General features: G+C 41.3%; 1 protein-coding gene and 1 long non-coding RNA gene across 2 annotated transcripts in view; one reads left to right on the top strand and one right to left on the bottom strand.

Moving 5' to 3' along the window:
* Window positions 1-15,391, top strand: part of LOC101398910 (class I histocompatibility antigen, Gogo-B*0103 alpha chain-like) — a 334,177-nt gene that overhangs the window by 292,876 nt on the left and 25,910 nt on the right. The gene's annotated exons all lie outside the window — the stretch shown is intronic.
* Window positions 6,851-15,391, bottom strand: part of LOC147915640 (uncharacterized) — a 30,908-nt gene continuing 22,367 nt past the window's right edge. Inside the window, exons 2-3 of the long non-coding RNA XR_015554064.1 lie at window positions 9,933-10,010; window positions 6,851-7,021 (exon numbers count right to left, since the gene is read on the bottom strand). This is a non-coding gene — a long non-coding RNA (uncharacterized LOC147915640). The remainder of the gene's footprint in view (window positions 7,022-9,932; window positions 10,011-15,391) is intronic.

The raw sequence follows: 15,391 nt of genomic DNA on the forward strand, positions 1-15,391 counted from the left end.
GTCAGTTAGTTAAGAAGGAACTGCCGAGCACACCTTGGACAGCAGTCATGGCGACTGGGCCCACTATTGGGAACCTCCTGGAAGATGTGACCTGCAGTGTCCGCCTGGAGCACATGAAGGACCCTGTGAGCATCTTCTGTGGCTGCAGCTTCTGCCAGGTCTGCATTGCTGAGTGCTGTGTCACTTTCAGATCAGCCGAGGGGGTCATGTGCTGTCCATTCTGCAAAAAGCCATTTCAAGAGGGAGATATCAGGCCCAGTAGGACTCTGGCCAGTTTGGCCTCCATCCTCCTAACACTGGAGCCCAGCGGTGAGAATCCAGCACAGGAAGTTTGCTGCTGTGAGCAACACAAGGAAAGGGCCTTTTTCTATTGCTGGGAGGACCAGCAATTCCTGTGTGTGGTTTGTAAAGATCTCATAGAGCACAAGTGCCACTCGGTGCTGCAGAGGGAGGAAGGTACTAGGACTTATGAGGTAGGTAAACCCTCTAACTGTCTAGTCCAGATTTGAGACAAACTTTCAGTGGTTTGCTTTATTATTGACTTGAGCACTATTACAAAAAAATAAACCTCTGTATTCTAAACACAATTTTGAATGCAACCACAGCTTCCTTTCAATCCTGGATTACATTGGTAAAATTTACTTCTCTATGCATGCTACTTCACTTCTAAAATTCTCAGGCAACAAAGGCATCAGAATTTCTTTACCTGCAGAATATACTAACATTAGTGTTGCCCTAAGATTTCATATACCCTCCAAAATCCTCTTGAGATTTCTAGTGTGAAGGAAACATAATTGGACACAAATTGAACAACGCAAAAAAGTGCTGAATAGATAGACTTCTTGCTTGAGGTAGACCATCCTATTTGGGCAAATAAAAACACTATGTTATTTCTAGAAAAAGTATAACCTTGATATATTCATCAGGTATTTTTTTGATGAACTGGCAAAATCTAACTCAACCTTGTCAAAATGAGGGTTCATTGTCTTATTGAACAAACTAAGGGAAAAGCAGGGATACAAGTGACCCTGCAACCAAGCCTGATTCCCCTCTGCTCCTCCTGCTGGAAGTTGTGGAACAACCTGTCCAGGGAGGACTGTCCTGGACAAAGATTCAGGCCACCAGCACCTACTAGTCTGTCTCAGATGAGTCTATTCCTTGCCTTGAGTTGAGTGTAAGTTATTTGATCATAAAGCTTTAAACTTTTTTTGTGTGTGTGTGAGGAAGATCAGCCCCGAGCTAACATCCGTGCTCCTCTTTTTGCTGAGGAAGACCGACTCTGAGCTAACATCTATTGCCAATCCTCCTCCTTTTTTTCCCTCAAAGCCCCAGTAGATAGCCGTATGTCATAGTTGCACATCCTTCTAGTTGCTGTATGTGGGACGCGGCCTCAGCGTGGCCAGAGAAGCAGTGCGTCGGTGCACGCACGCCCAGGATCCAAACCCGGCCGCCAGTAGCAGAGCGTGCGCACTTAACCACTAAGCCACAGGGCCAGCCCAGATCATAAAGCTTTAAGCTGCTGATGACAACATCATTCTAGGACGTGGGAACCAAGTAGCAGGTTTGTTTTCTCTCTTAATAGTTCAAGCCACCTCATAGAAAGGTAATTAATATATAGAGCAAATGAGGAATCAAGGTTACATATCAAAAAGATATCAATTTTTAGGAGTACTGGGTATTGTGAGTCATATAATAAATAAATTATTATTATAGAAACCAGGATGAATTTCAGAAAGTCAGTTCAACTCATAAACATAAGCAGCTATGCTGGAGAAAGCTATCCAGGGTAAGGTCTGCATGAACAAAGCTAAGAGACCTATGTAGGGTTCACAGTCAATGCAGACAGAACTATTTCCTTCCTGGTGACTTCTGTATGACATCAGTAAATATTTGTGAATGAAATCATGAAAGAGGAGACAAGTCAAGATGGCAGCGTAGGCAGACCCTGAACTCACCTTTTCCCACGGACACAACCAATTTACAACTACTTGTGGAAAAATTACCCCTGAGAGAGAACTGAAAACTGGATAAGAGGAACTCCTGCAACAAACGACAATCCTAATTGAGGTGGAAGACACAGAAATTCCCTTCTGGAGAGAAAAAACACTGCCTTCACAAGCCGCAGCGCTTCACAGCTGCCAGGAACAGCCCAAAGGTATGCAGCCCTCTCTGGAGGAGTGGGGGACCTGAGCTGGGGAGCACTCCCGCTGTAGGCATTTTGTGGACCCAGCACAATCAAGATGAATGGTATAATATCTGACTTTGCCTGCTACTAAAACATTGGTGAGTACCCCCAGAAAAGCTGGCTCACAAAGAAATTAAAACCGGCTCTTAAAGGGCCCATGCACAAATTTACCAGTTGCAGAAAGAAACCTAAAATCACCAGAAAGAAAGGTGCACAGTGCTTTGGTGAAAAGACATTCAACTGATAGGCTCTGAGTGCATCTCAGTGAGAGGTGAGACCTCTCCAGGGAGTGGGACATTGGCAGCGGCCATTGTTGTGGCCTGGTGTGGGCGTGCTGACACAGACGCTGGCAGTCGCCATTGGAGTTCTCCCTGGGGCCCGCTAGCCCAGGGTCTGCCCCACCCACTAGAGCACCGATTTAATCCAGCTCAGCCAGGGCAGGCAGCCCACCCTAGGGACTGGCCCCACCCAACAACAAACCCTCAGGCAACTTGTGGGCCTGCATAGATTGGTGATTGGATTCTCTGCAGCCTGGTGACTGGGCCCACTTCAGTGGGGCAGGGCATGCACAAGGAGTGGGTGGAGAGTGTGGGGCGGTGGTGGAGTGTGTGGGACTCCCGCCGTGGAGAGACTGGGTCCACTTCAGGAGGTCGGGGTGCACACACGGGGCAGGACTCTGTTGACTGTGTGTGTGGACCTGTGGGCGGCAGGGCTTGTCAGCAGCAGAAGACTTGTGCTTCTCAAAGACCCACATAGGGGGTTTGCCCCATCTTCCAAAGCATGAAACTATTGGGTGCTCCTGTGCCTGAGGCCAGCCTCACCCAGCTGTAATCCTCAGAGAGCTGACAAGAGACCTAAAGGCTGGAGGCTTATAGCAGTTGTAAGCCCCTGAGCCTAACAACCTGCCACGCTGGGGGCCTAGTCACTTAAAAGAAATACTGCAACACAAATGTGGTATTAGAACTTGCAGCCAACTGTGCTGGGTCTCCCCACACCCGATAAAGAGAATGAAGGGCCCACAAACAACTACAAGCAGCTGAGCATTACAACAGCTGGCCAGGAGCATAGCTCAGCCTCCCTGGGTGCCTACAGGGAGAGCAAACACGCCACAACAGAAGGACACATGTAGCCCACATAGGGGTCACTCTTGGAACACTCAGAACTGAGGGACGCACACTGTGGGCCTCATAAGGCATCACTTATATAATGTCACCTATCAAAGAGCAGGAGACGTAGCTGACATACCTAATACATAGACACAAGCACAGGGAAAGAGGCAAAATGAGGAGGCAAGGGAATACATCCCAAGTAAGGCAACAGGACAAAACCCCAGAAAAGGAACTAAGTGAAACAGAAATGAGCAACCTACCTGACAGAGAGTTCAAACAAAGAGTGTTAAGGATGCTCACTGATCTTAGGAGAAGAATGGATGAACTCAGTGAGAATGTCAACAAAGAAATGGAGGATATAAAAAAGAACCAATCAGAAATAGAGAATACAATACTGGAAATGAAAAATTCACTAGAGGGACTCAAAAGCAGAATAGAGGATACAGAAGAACGGATCTGCGAGCTGGACAAAAGACTAGAAGAAATTACCCAAGCTGAACAGGTAAAAGAATAAAGAATTAAAAAGAGTGAGGACAGTCTAAGGGACCTCTGGGACAACATCAAGCACACTAACATCCATGTTATAGGTGTCCCAGATGGAGAAGAGTGAGACAAAGGGGCAGAGAATCTATTTGAAGAAGTAATAGATGAAAACTTCCCTAAGCTAAGGAATAAAACAGACACCCAGGTACAGGAATCACAGAGAGCATACAACAAGATAAACCCAAAGAGGCCCACCCCAAGACACATCATAATCAAAATGTCCAGAATTAAAGATAAAGAGAGAATTCTAAAAGCCACAAGAGAAAGACAAGTTACATATAAAGGAAACCCCATAAGGCTATCAGCTGACTTCTCAGCAGAAACCTTACAGGCTAGAAGAGAGTGGCATGATATATTTAAAGTGCTAAAAGGAAAAAACTTACAGCCAAGAATACTCTACCCAGCAAGGTTATCATTCAAAATGGAAGGAGAGATAAAAAGTTTCCCAGACAAGCAAAAATTAAAGGAGTTTGTCACCAAGAAACCAGTACTATGAGAAATGCTAAAGGGACTTATTTAAGTGGAAAAGAGAAGATCACAAATAGGAAAAATTATCTATTTCCATGATAAGAGGGCAATGGATACAAACGCACTAAAAAGAGGTTAGATATGATATCAAAAACATAAAATGTGGGAGGAGGGGAGTTAAAGAGTAGAGCTTTCAGACAGAAGTCAAACTAAAGAGACTGTCAATTCTGTATACGGACCCCATGGTAATCACAAACCAGAAACCTATAATAAATACACAAAAAACTAAGAGAAAGGAACCCAAACATCATACTAAAGAAAGCCATCAAACCACAAGGGAAGAGAGCAAGAGAAGAAGAAAGGAACAGAGAAGGACTACTAAAACACTCAGAGAAAAAAAAAGTTAAAAAATGGCAGTAAGTACATACTTATCAATAGCTACTTTAAACGTCAATGGACTAAATGCTCCAATTAAAAGGCATAGGGTGGCTGATTGGATAAAGAAACAAGACCCATATACATGCTGCATACAAGAGACACACTTCAGACCTAAAGACACTCACAAACTGAAAGTGAAGGGATGGAAAAAGATACTCCATGCAAATGGCAATGAAAAGAAAGCTGGTGTAGCAATACACATATCAGACAAAATAGACTTTAAAACAAAAACTGTAAAAAGAGACAAAGAAGGGCATTACATAATGATCAAGGGAACAATCCAACAAGAGGATATAACACTTGTAAATATCTATTCACCCAACGTAGGGGCACCTAAATATATAAAGCAATTATTAACAGACATAAAAAGAGAAATAGACAGTAACACAATAACAGTAGGGGACTTTAACACTCCACTTACACCAACGGATAGATCATCCAAACAGAAGATCAATAAGGAAACATTGGCCTTACATGACACACTAGAACAGATGGACCTAGTAGATATATACACAACATTCCATCCAAAAACCGAAGAATACACGTTCTTTTCAAATGCACATGGAACATTCTCCAGGATTGATCACATATTAGGCCACAAAACAAGTCTCCCTAAATTTAAGAAGATTGAAATAATACCAAGCATCTTTTCTGACCACCATGGTATGAAACTAGAAATCAATTATAGGAAGAAATTCAGAAAAGCCACAAATATGCGGAGATTAAACAAAATGCTACTGAACAACAATTGGGTCAACGAAGAAATCAAAGAAGAAATCAAAAAATACCTGGAGACAAATGAAAATGAAAATACGACATGCCAGAATTTATGGGATACAGCAAAACGGTTCTAAGAGGGAAGTTTATAGCAATACAGGCCTATCTCAACAAACAAGAAAAATCTCAAATAAACAATCTAACAATGCACCTAAAGGAACTGGAAAAAGAAGAACAGAGTCCAAAATCAGTAGAAGAAAGGAAATAATACAAATCAGAGCAGAAATAAATGAAATAGAGACTAAAAAAACAATAGAAAAAATTAATAAAACCAAGAGCTGGTTCTTTGAAAAGATCAACAAAATTGACACACCTTTAGCTAGACTCACCAAGAAAAAAAGAGATAAGGCTCAAATAAGTAAAATCAGAAATGAAAGAGGAGAAATTACAATGGACACCTCAGAAATACAAAAGATTATAACAGAATACTATGAAAAGCTATATGCCAACAAATTCGACAATCTGGAAGAAATGGTTAAATTCTTAGAATCTTACAACCTTCCAAAACTGGATCAAGAAGAAATAGAAAATTTGTTTCTTGTTTTTTTTTTTTAATTTTTTTTGTGTGTGTGTGAGGAAGATCAGCCATGAGCTAACACCCATGCTAATCCTCCTCATTTTTTTTGCTGAGGAAGACCGGCTCTGAGCTAACATCTATTGCCAATCCTCCTCCTTTTTTCCCCCAAAGCCCCAGTAGATAGTTGTATGTCATAGTTGCACATCCTTCTAGTTGCTGTATGTGTGACGCGGCCTCAGCATGGCCAGAGAAGTGGTGCCTCGGTGCATGCCTGGGATCTGAACCCGGGCCGCCAGTAGCGGAGCACGCGCATTTAACCGCTAAGCCACGGGGCCGGCCCAGACTTAAGACTTTTAAAAGAAATGATGATTTTCTATTCCTTTTAGAGGGCATGGCCATCAACCCAAGAGAGACCAAAAGACACCTAGGATTTCATGAACCGCAGGCTGAGACACCCACTTCAGTCAAGTGGTTCTGAGATAGCAGGCACAGAATGTGAGTAATGGAAATTAAAGGATAGAGATATCTAGAAAGTCCCCTTTCCTCATGTAGACAATGCAGGAAACAGGAAAAGTAAGGTTAACGTCCAGTGTTCATAGTAGAGCTGCTCTTATCTGAGGTAGCCAAGTCACAGGACAAAAACCACTCCACCTTTCTGAGACTCACTTCTCCCCTGTAAAGGAGAAGTAACACTTTCCCTGTTTGACTCTCACAGTTGTCATGAGCTTTAAATGTGTTCTTTGTAAACTGCAAGATGCTATGTAATTTAAGTTTTTTTAATAGTATTCAATAATAATGATGACTTACCCCATCTTGTGGAGGAGAAAACTGAGGAACAGATTGCTGAAGTGTTTGCTCCAAATCTAGCCAAGGGTAGGATCTGTCTCCTATATTCGTTCGGTGGAGCTGTGACCCTCAGTCTCTTTCTCTAGTGGTGGAAGTGGTCCTGGACCGGGGCACCACTCACCCAAAGCTCCTGGTTTCCTAGGATGGGAAACATGTGACTATGAGAGGTTCTTTACTAGGGCTGTCAGTTAATCCCAAGAGACTGGACACCAACTCCTATGTGCTGGGTCAGGAGGGCTACTCCTCTGGGATCCACAGCTGGATGGTGGAACTCTCATACTGGGGAGACTGCATCCTGAGAGTGGCTTGAGAGTTAGTGAGAAGAAAGGAAGGATCTGGGCTGTGAAGAGCACCAGGGGACAGTTCTGGGCTCTCACAACCCCAGAAACCAAAGTGACCTTGGATGAAAATCCCCAGATGGTAGAGGTGACCTGGATTTCAGGAAGTGTCAAGTTTGATAATGCAGAAACAGAGGCCACCATTTTTACTTTTCAGGATTCTTTTAAAGAGATATTAGTCCCATTCTTTGGCATCTAAGGACCAGGGGGGCACAACTGACCCTCTATCCCTGAGATGGGCTGGCTTTCCCTTGGCCTCTCATGAGAACTTGCTCAGAAATGGGTTAATTACCAAGGTCAGTGGTTCCTGTCACTTTAGGTCCATGGTGACCATCAGTGAAGGGACAGATGTAGCAGACTCCCTGTCATCACATCCATATGATTCTTAAGGTTGGTAAGAGGTCTGTGTTCTCCACATATCAACTGGATATGCCCCACTGATTCCCAGTAGAAGCCATGGCATGTGTGTTCTAGTTCCTAAACATCATCATTCCTTTTCCAGCCCACAGCCCAGATTTCCCACTGTCTAAAGCAGCAGTCTTCAACACTTCATGTGCACAAAACATAGGGTGTTTGCGGCCGGCCAGGTGGTGCAAGTGGTTAAGTGCATGCGCTCTGCTGCGGCGGCCTGGGGTTTGCCGGTTTGGATCCCAGGTGTGCACTGACGCACCGCTTGTCAAGCCATGCTGTGGCGGCATCTCATATAAAGTAGAGGAAGATGGGCATGGATGTTAGCCCAGGGCCAGCCTTCTTCAGCAAAAATAAAATAAAATAAAATAAAATAAAAGAGGAGGATTGGCAGATGTTAGCTCAGGGCTGATCTTCCTCACAAAAAAATTTAAAAACCTAGGGTGCTTGTTGAAAATGCAGATTCCTGGGTCTACCCCCAGTCAACCAGATATAGTATCTCTGGGGCAAGCTCGAGAATTTGCTTTTTGAGAGAAGCTCCATGTGTTTGGGAATCATATATTAAGAAACATGGTCCTAGAGCAGTGCTCTGAAATTCTACTGTGTAAGCAAATGATATGAGGATCTTGTTAAAATGCAGGTGCTGGTCCTGTAAGGCTGGTGCTGTTCCTGAAATCCATTCTCATGGGCAAGAAACATGTAGTATAAGGATTACATTTTACTCCAGGTTGTTGAATCTTCTTTATAAAAAGTTTCACCATAAGACGTGCCCTTCAAAATCCAGTATTCAGTAGCCCAATGGCCAGACCACCCAGCAGGTCCATTATTAAAGGCCCATGAATCTATTTGTTTCAGTAAATGTCACTTTGTGTGCTCTATGGCCAGTCGACATTCACCCTAACTGCACAGAGTCTCCAGTGCTATGGACTGTCAGCAGTTTACCATCAAACAGTGGATGGCTGCAGCACTTCTTTGGATTTGTCACAATGGAACAGATGAGCTGTTCCATCAGTGACCCATGCTTCATTACCAGGTGGCATATCTGTTCTCAAAGCCCTCAGTGGCCTATGGTTTGGGTAAAGCAGCAGATGAGCACATCCTCTACCCATCATCTCTTCATGTAGTTTGCTAAGTCCTCTGGATCCAGGCTTGGCCCTCAGGTAGATGTGACATTTCCATTTCACATAGGAGATTTCCTGCATTTTTCCTGCCTCTTAATATTTTGGCTCAGAGAAGACCCCTTTATGGAATGAGAAGGCATAAACTATTCTTTGGTATGTTAATTGTTACTCATTAGGATTTTTTTTTTCTTTAAGATTGGCCCTGAGCTGACATCTGTTGCCAATCTTCCTCTTTTGTTTCTTTTATCTTTCCCCCCCACCAAAGCCCCAATACATACTTGTAAATCCTAGTTGTAGGTCCTTCTAGTTGTTCTATGTGGGACGCCGCTTCAGCGTGGCTTGATGAGCGGTGAGTAGGTCCGTGCCCAGGATCACAACCGGCGAACCCCAGGCTGCCAAAGCAGAACATGTGAACATAACCGCTATGCCACTGGGCCAGCCCCGCATTAGGACTTTATAATACCAATGCAGTTAGATCTCAAGGGGCTTGTACTCTTCAGAATTGGAGGAAAGCCTTAAGCGAAAAACCCCAGAGCCCACTGAATAATGGCAGAGTCTTACGGTAAAAGTCCGCAAGCAGCTGTCAGATTGGTGAGAGACACCTGTAATTTCATGTTTTTGAGGAACAATGAGGATAAAGGCAGACCTTGTTTTAGATTTAATGGAACCACTTCCAAGGCTTCATTCAAATTTATCTGTATTTTTGGTGCCTTGTTTCAGAGAATGTAGGAAAATTCTCAGGTATATAATGTGTGGTCTCCAACACTAAAGAAGCAATCAGATGGGGGGCGTCCTTCTTTGTCACTGTGGGTTGTATAAAGTCAATGATTCCCCTGAGGAGTCTATGTGTCCAGACCCCAGGCCCAATCGTTTTTCAGTTTGAGAAATCTGACTAGGGAAACTCTGGCGCCTGATCCATATTAGTCTCACAAGATCAAATCACAGGCTGTGACCTTTTCTCCCCAAAATCCTCTTTCAGGTGGGACTTCTGGTAATGTCAGTATGATGAGGTTGGGCAAGTCCTCCCACAGAAGATAATTATGAAAACTGGACAAAAATGTTAAAAACAAATATTTGAAGTCACTGAAAATAAACAAAGGCAGGCAGAAATATGGGAAGAATTTTCATCTTGAATTACCACTACTATAATGGGTAAGGACTGTAAGTTAGTAGCCTTCTTACCTGTAGGTGTCTCCAATCCCCCAGCAGATGCCCCAGTGGTTCAAGGGGGCAGATGACAGAATTCACAGTGCAGAGTAGCTGGAAATACAAAGGGGAAAATTTGAAAGTGAGAGAGAAGCAAAAGGATTGAGACACCAAATGTGAATACAAGCTCTGTCAAAATCCCTGATTGATCACTAAATGATGTATAGGTGTGGGGCACTCCAGAAAAACTGCTGAAAATCAGGAAGAACCTAGAGGAAGGTCTATCCTTGACAGAAAGGCTGATCCTGGTAAAATCTGCAAGTCTGCGCTTTTGACTAATGAATCCCCCAATCAGCTCAAAGCTCAGGCAACAGAAAATAAAAATCTTACTGGCTTGAGGTATCAAAGGTCAAAATGTGTGGCTGGTAGTGCATTTGGAAGTTTAGGGAAAATATCAAAAATGAAGCAACCACAGAAAAGGTGAGTGCCAAAAGGTAACTATAAACTGCCCAAATCCTCGGTTGACCACTAAAACACAGATGCAGGAGAGATCTTTCAAGATGCTTAATGAAAATGCAGCAATCAGATACTGGAAAATAGAGCAGAGACATCAACTGTTGCACACTGCAGGCTTCAGATTTCACAGTGTGGTCCAAGCAAATTAACTGCCCTCTAGGGGAAAAAAAGCCATCCTCAGAAAGACAAAATATATTCCAGATTTGTTAAAACCTAATATCTTCACTGTCCACTTTTAAATTAAATATTACTGGACATGCAAAGAAACAGAAATGTGTGACTATAATGAGAGAGTCAACAGAAACGTATTCCCAGTGTGCCCAGATGTTGGATTTAGCACCTAAAAGCTTCCACACAGCTATAGAAAACATATTTAAAGAATTGAATGAAAAATTGCTGAAGTAATTAAAGGAAATATTAGTATTAAAGAGTGAACAGATAGTAAATCTGAACAAAGAAATGGAAAGTATAAAAAAGATCAAATAAAAATTCCAGAACTGAAAAGAAAAAAAATGAAAGTTCAGTGGATGAATTCAACAGAAGGTCTGACAAGGTAAAATAAAGACTCAGTGAGGATGAATATAAATCCACAGAAATTACTCAATCCTAAAAAAAAAAAAAAAATGCAAAGGAAAAAGATTGAAGAAAAACAAATAAAACCTCAGAAATCCATAGGAGAATATAAAATAAGGCAAATAGACAATCAGTTCAAAATGAGAAGAAGGAGAAAAAAAAAGGAGACAAAAGATTTCAAGTACTCATGTTTGAAAGTTTTCCAAATTCAGTGGAAAGCTTTAGCTGATAGATCCCAGAACCTCAACATACACCAAAAGAGATAACCACAAAGAAGGCCAAAACTAGGCTCACCGAAGTCAAACTGATGAAAACCAAAGATAAGGACAAATCTTGAAAGCAGCAGAAGATAATGAACCTTACATACAGGGTGTGGTGGTTTTAAAATGTGTATAAATTCTTTAATATTCCTTCCTTCAGAAGGTAGAACTAACTCCCCTCCTCTTGAGTATGGACTAGACTCAGTGATTCATTTCTAAATAATAGAATAAAGTGGAGGTGATGTTGTGTGACTTCAGAGGTTAGGTCATAAAAGGGACTGTGGTTTTCTGCTCTCTCTTCCTCTCTCTCTCTCTCCCTGTCAGATCGTTTGCTCGGAAGAAGCCAGGTCCTAATCAAGGAACCTCTGACACTTGCCCAGCTGGATGTGAACATTGCTATGGACCAGTGACTCCTTTGTGCCTCTGATTTCCCCCATTTTTAAAGGTCTATAGTCCTAAATCTTTTATTTGTCCCACAGCTGCATATTAGGTCTGTTGGGGGAGGAGAGCAGGTAACTTGTCTCTTTAGTTCATAGCTCTTCAGACCATGAGGAACTCTATGTGAAGAGCTTCACTTATATAAATACACTCTGTGAGTCTCATCTGCACCTGGACCTGATGCAAATGATAAGATTCTGGACTTTTCATTGATTCTGTAATGAGATGAGATTTTGGGGTCCATGCGGAGGAATCATTTTTATTTTGCACGTGGAAGGTGACAAAGATTCCCGCTTTGATTAAATTTTAGTTAGGCTCCTCTGTGTCCTCTGTTTGACTAGGCCTTGACTTGTGGGCTTCAACATCCATCTTTGATTCACCCAGTTTTAGCATAAATCCTGTCAAGTTAGTTTAGTGAGAATCCCTCGCCCTAGATATCTGGTTAAATTCCTCATCCCCCACCATGCCCCAGGTAATATGAGATCACTCTGGCCTGCCTTCAACAAGAATCCTGTTAGGTTGGTTTAGCAAGACTTACCCTATCCATGTAGGGATTTTCTATCAACTGAAACCCTCCCCCTTGGTTATCAATACCCATTTTTCCTTGTTGTATTCATAGTTGAAGCCAATCTCTCTCCCCTACTGCAAAACCCCTATTGCAGTAGTCCCTTGAATAAAGTCTTTCTTACCATTCTTTAACAGGTGGACATTTTTATTTCTTTGACAGAGGAATGCAAATAATTTGTGGCCAGAAGGTGGACAGTGGTGGTTTTCAAATGTCCACAAATTCTTTGATACTCAAGAGGAGGAGACTAATTCCCCTCCCCATGAGTGTGAGCTGAACTTATTGGCTCACTTGTAATGAATTGAATAAAGCAGAAGTAATGGAGTGCAACTTCAGAGAATAGGTCTTAAAAAACACTGTGATTTCCAGTTTGGTCTACCTTCTCTTGGATCACTCTTCTGGGTATGTCACCTGCCATGTTGTGTGGACACTCAGTTAAGGAGACAGCCACATGGCAAAGAACTGAGGCTTTTGCCAACAACCACGAGAATGACCTTTGAAGTGGATCCTTCCATGATAATCAAGCCTTTCAGTTCTGGCTGACATCTTGATTGCAACCTTATGAGAGACTCAGACCTGGAACCACCAGGCCCTATAAGCCATTCCTGGATCCTTCACCCACTGGAAACATGTGAAATAATAAATACTTGTTGTTTTAAGCTGCTAAATTTTGGAGTAATTTGTTACAAACCAATAGATGACTAATGCACAGGGGAACAATAACGCAATGAATGGCTGATTTCTCACTAGAAACAATGGAGACCAGAAGAAATTAGGACAATATATTAGAAGTTCTGATAGGAAAAGGGTGCCAAACAAGAATTCTATATCCACTGAAAATGTCATTCAAAATAAAAGTGACTCTTAAAAAATTATTAATATTGTTTTTAGAATTCCATTTTAATTTTTATTAGCTTTTTTGGTATTATGTTTATTTTTATAGGGCTTGTCCTAGGGATTACAATATATATCCTTAACTTTAAACAGTCTACTTCTAGTTACTAATGTACTATTTCACATAAATATAGAAATCTTGTAACCATCTAGGCCTCTATACCATGTCCATCTTTCATGTCATAGGTGACATATGTAATACACCTATGTAGGTTACAATCCCCACAAGAAAAAGTTATAATTTTAGTTTTAAACAGTTACATGTTTAAAAGAAACAGGACCAAAAAATGAAAAGATGGCCTTTTCTGTTTAGCGAGATATTTGCCAATTCTGATGCTCTTCATCTCTTCTGAGACTCTGAGTTTCCATCTGGTATCATTTTATTTCAGCCTGAAGAACCTCCTTTGTCATTTCCTATAATGCAGGTCTGTTAGTGATAAATTCTTTTAATTTTCTCTTATCTAAAAATCTCCTTATCTTTTATTCACTCTTAGAGGACATTTTTGCTGGATATAGAATTCTGGACTGAATTTTTTTCTTTCAGGTCATTCAAGTTCTTGTTCCACTTTCTTCTAGCTCTCTGTTTTCTGATGAGAAGTCATCAGACAGTAAAGCATGAACAAAAGAACCAAAAACAGAGAAAATATCATGATAGACCTAGTATCCATCATATCAATAGCTACCATAAACCTCATGGATCACCACTCCAATTAAAAGGCAGAACTTTTCAGAATAGGTTAAGAAACAAAACCCAACTATATGTTGCTTACAAGAGATGCATTTTCAATATAAAGACACAAGTTGAAAGTACATTGACAGAAAAAGATATGCTACACAAACAGAAACTATGGGAGGCTGAAGTGGCTACATTAATGTCAGAAATTAAAGAGATTTCAAAATAGAATGCATTGCCAGAGATAAGGAGAGATACTACATGCTGATGGATAAAATCCAATAGAATGAGAAATTTCACAATTACAAACAGAAAGATCAGTAGCTGCCTGGGGCTAGGGGTAGGGAGAGAGGATCAAATACAAAGGGGCATGAGGAAGCTTTTTAGGATAAGGGAACTGTTCTATATGTTGGTTGTGGTAGTAGTTCCATGATTGTAAACGATTACTAATATTCATCCAACTATTCATGTAAAGTTGTTTACTTTTATTTCATGTAAAAACCTTAAGAAATTTTAAAAAGCAAGGAGAAAGAAGGCAAAGGAAAGACATTTTTAAATAAATAAAAACTGAGATAAATCATTACTAGCAGTCCTGCAACAAAGTAATTTTAAAGGAAGTCCTCCAGGCTGAAGGGAAATGACATTAGATGATAACTCACATATACAGAAAGGAGTAACGAATAACAGAAATATACATAATATTCAGTTTATCTACATTTTTCTTAATTTCTTTAAAAGACATCTGATTGTTTAAATCAAAAAAGTATTAACTGTATTATTTGGCTTATAATGCACATTGATGTAACATATGTGATATAACAGCACAAAGGTGGTTAAAGGGAACTGTATTGTGGCAAGTTTCCTGTATTTTCCTGGCTATTCAATGTTCAATGTTATCTTAAGTAGATGGTGAAAAGTTAAAAATATAGGTTTCAATTCTTATAACAACAATAATAAATTAATGGAAATAGGGGGCCGGCCCGGTGGCGCAAGCGGTTAAGTGCACATGCTCTGCTGCAGCAGCCCAGGGTTCGCCGGTTCAGATCCTGGGCATGCACCGATGCACTGCTTGGCAAGCCGTGCTGTGGCGGCGTCCCATATAAAGTAGAGGAAGATGGGCACGGATGTTAGCCCAGGGCCAGTCTTCCTCAGCCAAAAAAAAAAAAAAAAAAAAAAAAAGAGGATTGGCAGATGTTAGCACAGGGCTGATCTCCTCACACAAAAAAATTAATGGAAATAAATATAGTTAAAAAGCCACTAGAAAAACACCAATTTGCAAAGGTACATGCACCCCTGTGTTCATTGCAGCCTTATTCACAATAGCCAAGACTTGGAAGCAACCTAAGTGCCCATCAAGGGACGAATGGATAAAAAAGCTGTGGTATATATACACAATGGAATACTACTCAGCCATAAGAAACGATGAAATCCAGCCATTTGTGACAACATGGATGGACATTGAGGGCATGATGCAAAGTGAAATAAGTCAGAGGGAGAAGGTCAAATATCGTATGATTTCCTTCAGTAAGTAGTAGATAATAACAACAATAAACAAACACATAGGGACAGAGATTGG

The sequence above is a fragment of the Ceratotherium simum genome, chromosome 13 (genome assembly GCF_057802395.1).
Source record: "Ceratotherium simum simum isolate JZ-2026a chromosome 13, ASM5780239v1, whole genome shotgun sequence".
Lineage (NCBI taxonomy): Eukaryota > Metazoa > Chordata > Mammalia > Perissodactyla > Rhinocerotidae > Ceratotherium > Ceratotherium simum.